Genomic DNA, 5,661 nt, shown 5'->3' on the forward strand with positions numbered 1-5,661 from the left:
GACTCATCAGAATGATAGCTGATTTCTCAATAGAAATATAAAAGCCAGTTGGACTTGGGATGGTGTGCATCAAGCTCTGAAGGATCACAGCTGCCAATCCCTGCCACTATTCTCAGAAAAATTGACATAATTGAAGTTGGGGTGGGGGGGAGCTTTCCATGATAAAAAATAAATAAATAAAAACAGGCTTAAGAGTTTACATCCACTAAGCAAGCTCTCCAGAAGATAGCAGAAACAATTTTTTAGACTGAGAATGATGAATCCAATAGTCTATAGCGGGGGAAGGGGAACCTGGTGAGGCAGCTCAACAAGTGAAGACACTTGATAAGCCTGATGACATGAGTTTGATCTTGAGAACCCACAGGGTCAAAGGAGATAACAAGATAACAGACTCCACTATCCACCTCCCCATCCTCAGACCACCACACACACACCCACAACATGCATACAAAAATAAATAAATGAATTTAATTTTTTAAAATAAAACCAAAACAAAAAAATTAAAAATAAAAGAGGAGCCACGGAGATGACTCAGTGGTTAAGAGTATTGCTGCTCTTCCAGAGGACCTGAGTTCCCAGCATTCCTGTTGAGTGGTTCAGAATCACCAGAGAGCAGAAAGAGTGTGGGGTGGGAATAGGGGATAGAGAGAGAGAAAGAGAGAGAGATAGAGAGACACAGAGAGAGATGAAATATATAAATATTTAAAATAAGTAAAAGAAGCTGGGTGGTGAAGTGGGGAGCTTTCTGTAGACTAAGACAAACTAAAGTAACAGGGAAGAAAAAGTGGGAAGCAGGTAGACCACAGAGCACATGCATCACTTACACTACAGGCAGAATCCATCCCCTCCATCCAGCTGTTAACCTCGCAGGAATAGTGCCTGATTTCAGATCTTCCAATAATCAAGGGTTTCAAGTGGAATCCCCTAATTTTAAGAGACAGCAGGCCAAGCCAGATGGTGGTGGTGCACACCCATTAATCCCAACACTGGGGAGGTAGAGACAGGCAGATCTCTTAAGTTTGAGGCCAGCCTGGTCTACAGAGGAGTTTCAGAACAGCTAAGACTACACAGAGAAACCCTGTCTCAAAAACCAAAATACTATTACAAATAATAATAATACATTAATGAATAAAATAGATATATTTAGCTCAGTATTGGGACCCTCAGCACCTCCAAGGCCAAGACAGGAGACTCATGAGTCCTACCAGTCTGAGAAACTTAGTCTTGTCTCAGAAGATACAAACAAGGACAAATAGATGCATTCAAATGGGCATTTCCTTATCTCTTCACTCAATCTACAATACTCCTTCCACCTAAATTCCCTTTCCTCTGACTTCTCACATGAAGGGTTGTGCCATGTCCTGTCAAAGACTACACCCTCCAGACTTCTGCATCTTTAAACTTCTGGCCCTCTAGATTCTGCCTCTTAGGTGCTTAGTGTGCTGTGTTTTTTTGTTTGTTTGTTTGTTTGGTTGGTTGGTTTTTTTTTTTTTTTTTTGGTTTTTCGAGACAGGGTTTCTCTGTGTAGTCCTGGCTGTCCTGGAACTCACTCTGTAGACCAGGCTGGCCTCAAACTCAGAAATCCACCTGCCTCTGCCTCCCAAGTGCTGGGATTAAAGGAGTGCGCCACCACTGCCCGGCACTTAGTGTGCTGTTAAGCCAGAATTTCACATCTATTTCATAATTATTGAAGGAGGTAGTTCCTTCAGCACTCTGATGTTCTCTGCATCACCAGTTTTTTGGGGGGGCACCAACACATGCTCCAGTACCTTCCACAACTAAGACTCCAGCTGGCCACAGTGGTACAGAGCTGTAATCCCAGTGCTTGGGAGGTAGAGACAGGAGGATCAGGAGTTCAAAGTCATCCTCCACTATCTATCAAGTTTGAGACCAGCCTGGGGATCATGAGACCCAGTCTCAAGAAAAAAAATAAAATAAAAATGAAGAACCTACTCTGAATCATGTCAAACTCTTCCAACTACATGTTATGTCTTATTGCTTCTTCACCCTCCATTTCTTCTTCAATCGACTCCAGTCTCATTTTGCATCATTCCACAGAACCTTCACTTGTCAATGTCACAAATAAACTATTGCCAAATATGGCAGATGCTTTGCTCTGCTCACCTTATCAGCAGCAGTGGGAGACTGTAAGTTAGCCTCAGCTGTGTAGTCTGGCCTGTTTGCTCAGAGCTGAAATCCATGGGTTTTTTTTTAAGATTTGTTTATTTTTATTTTATGCACGTAAGTCCATGTGTATGTATGTACCCTGAGTACATGCCTGGTGCCTGTGGAAGCCAGAAGATTGCACTGGGTCCTCTGGAACTGGAGTTACAGACAGTTGTGAACTGTCATGTGGGTGCTGGAATGTGTACTTGGGTCCTTTGCAAGAGGAGCATGTGCTGAGCCATCTCTCCAATTTTGTTGGTTTGTTTTGAGACAAGATTCGTGTAACTCTTGTCCTGGAATTCACTATGCAGACCAAGCTGGCCTCAAACTCACAGAGATCCACCTGCCTCTGCTTCCCAGGTGCTGAAGCAAACACTGCCACACCTAGCCCCATCTTCTTTGTTTTAAAAATGTATATTTTACTTTTATTAACCTTGCATTATTAGCTTTCTATTCTTTTATTTCTCTTTTTCTTCCTTCCTTTCTTTGTGACAGTCTCATGTAGATCATGTTGGCCTTAAACTCACTACACAGCTATGTAGCTGAAAGTGGCCTCAATCCTCTTGCCTCTGCCTCTGTGGCCTGAGTGCTGAGATGCCATGCATGTATCTGATGCCTCAGTTTGACACTTTAAGAACATTTTTTAAACATTTTTATTTATTTAGTGATGTGTTTATCTGTACATGTGCACATACATACTGGGCATAGCACATGTGTGGAGGTGAGGGGACAATTGGTGGTAGTTGCTTTCTCTGTACACTGTATGGAACCCCAGGATCAAACTCAGGTAGTCAGGCTTGGTGGCAAGTGACTTTGTTCACTGAGCTATCTCATCAGGACTCTTTACATGTAGTTTCCCTGCCCCCAGCTCCACCCAGATAATCCCTCTGTCTTGCCTACCCAACTCTATGTCCTTTCTTTTTCTCCATTTAGAAAACAAACAGGCGCTGGGTGGTGGTGGCGCATGCCTTTAATCTCAGCACTTGGGAGGCAGAGGCAGGCAGATTTCTGAGTTCAAGGCCAGCCTGGTCTACAGAGTGAGTTCCAGGACAGCCAGGGTTATTCAGAGAAACCCTGTCTCGAAAAATCTTTAAAAAGAAAAAAGAAAAAAGAAAAAGCACAGGAAACACATACAGTCATGCACCCACACAAAAGCAAAACTCACAAACCACAAAATCAGAAATTGTAATATACAAGAAAAAGGCCAGTAAGACAAAAAAAAATGCCCCAAAAAAGCAACACGAGAGAAAGAGTCTATGAAAATACCATTAAGTCCAGTTTTTGTTGGCTATCTACTGCTACATGTGGAGCCTGCTTGTAAGTGTGGTTTGTATGCCCAGTGAGAAAACTAACTTTTCCTTTTTGAGCAGTTAACTGGAGGTACTTTCCCGGATTAGGGATGGGGGCTTTCATCTACCTCCCTTCTAAACACTGGAACTCCATCTGGTTTAGACTACTGCAAACCCCGGGCGTCTGTGTGAGTTCCTATGCACATCAGTCCTATTGCATTTAGAAGATCTTATTTCCTTCATGTCCTCCATCTCCTCTGGCTCTTACAATCTTTTTCATCTTCTCTTCTGTGAGATTCTGAAGAGGACTTTCATGAAAATATTGCATTTAAGACTGAGCGTTCCAAAGCCCCTCACTCTCAATACATCGTTGGTCTCTGAATATTGGTTCCTAACTACTACAAGAGGAAGCTTCTCTGATGGTGATTGAAAGAGGCACTGATCTATGGGTATAACAGAATGTCATCAGGTGTCATTTTATTGCTGTGTGGTCCTTTAGCAGAATAGATGCTTTCTTTCCTAAATGTTCCATTCTCTAAGTGTGTATAGAGCTTAAAGTGTTCTCTAAACACTTGTAGTTAAATCTCATTACCTTTGCTTTATCATATATCATGATCATAGCAATCAGATAATAACCCTAGATGATCATATCACAATGCTGGCTCATCCTGAAATTCTTTCCTGTAGTGTAGCCAAGGGCCTGGCTTTACCTGAAGGAGGACAGAACTCCTCAGGTGGCGGAGGGCAATGGTGGGCTATATCTCCCCAATGGGCTCTTTCTAAATATTTACAGCTCAATTTTTTTTTTTTGTTTCAAGCTAAAAGTGTGTCCCCTAAATACTGCGGCTGCATCACATAGATTCTTGGTATGCTATATTTTTAAGATTTATTTCAGAGTGTTTTCCAATTTCCCTTTGTTGATTTTTTCCTTTGACCCATTCCCACAAAATAGAGTGCATAAGCTTACACGAATTTATGGATTTCACATGTTTCTTTCTCTTACTAATTTCTAATTTTGCTTTGCATTCTTTCATTTTTTTTTCTTCTTTTGTGGTCTGGGGATGAAACTCCAGGACGCTGGTATGTTAGACAAGGTAGATAGAGACACGATCAGCCCCCAGTCCTTTAAAACCTGCTAAACTCTGTTGTATGGAATACTACATGGCGTGTCTTGGAGAATGTTCTTGTCAACTTCAGAAAAATTTATATTCTGCGCTAAGTGTGGTGGTGCATAATTAGTCCTAGGATTTAGGAGACTGTGGTAAAAGTGCAATACCAGCCATGGCTACACAGTGGAAACTGAAGTTCCTAGAGAAAAGAACAGCTATATCTGTATGGAAGGTTCTACAAGATCAAATGACCCAACTTTGTGGTTGGGGGTGTATGAAAATGTTACAGACGAGAGACAACTGACTTTGAGCTACTTTTAATTCCTTCAAAAACAATTTCTTGCCTTCCCTTGAATCTGAACTAAAAGCCTCCTGAATTATCAAAACCTTTCAAATACATACTTAGCAGTGAGCATCCACCAATCCAAAAGCTAAAAATGTCATCAGATAGTATCTGAAACCTAAGCAGAAACTTCCTCATCCCACTACCTATAGTCCCCATCAATAGATTTAGTAAATGCTTTGATGTATGACTTTCTTCATTCTGTAACTACTAAAATGTCATTTGACCACTTCCACAAAAGAAAATATCTTTCTGGACAACCTGAATTCTGGACATGGTCTCTCATATTTGACTCAAGAATGAATTGTTGGAGCTGGAGAGATGGCTCAGTGGTTAAGAACACTGCTCTTCCAGAGGTATTGAGTCCAATTCCCAGCAACCACATGGTGGCTCACAGCCATCTGTAATGAGATCTGTTGCCGTCTTCTGGTGTGTCTGAAGAGAGCAACAGTGACTCCCCCCCAAAAAAAAAATCTTCAAAAAAAATGAAGAAATTGTTTCTTCTTGCCTTTGAGGTGAGAATAGTGGTTTTGTGTTGAAAATAGCAAGCTTCTGGAACGGAGGAGGAGGGAGGAGGAAGAAGAGGAAAAGGAGGAGAAGGAGGTCAATGGTAGCACACACCTTTAATTCCAGAACTTAGGAGGCAGAGGCAGGTGGATCTCTGTAAGTTTAAGGTTAACCTGGTCTATAGAGTGAGTTCTAGCATAGCCAGAGACACACACAGAGAGGGAGGGAGGGAGGGAGGGAGGGAGGG

The sequence above is a fragment of the Grammomys surdaster genome, unplaced genomic scaffold (genome assembly GCF_004785775.1).
Source record: "Grammomys surdaster isolate TR1022 unplaced genomic scaffold, NIH_TR_1.0 216, whole genome shotgun sequence".
Taxonomy (NCBI): domain Eukaryota; kingdom Metazoa; phylum Chordata; class Mammalia; order Rodentia; family Muridae; genus Grammomys; species Grammomys surdaster.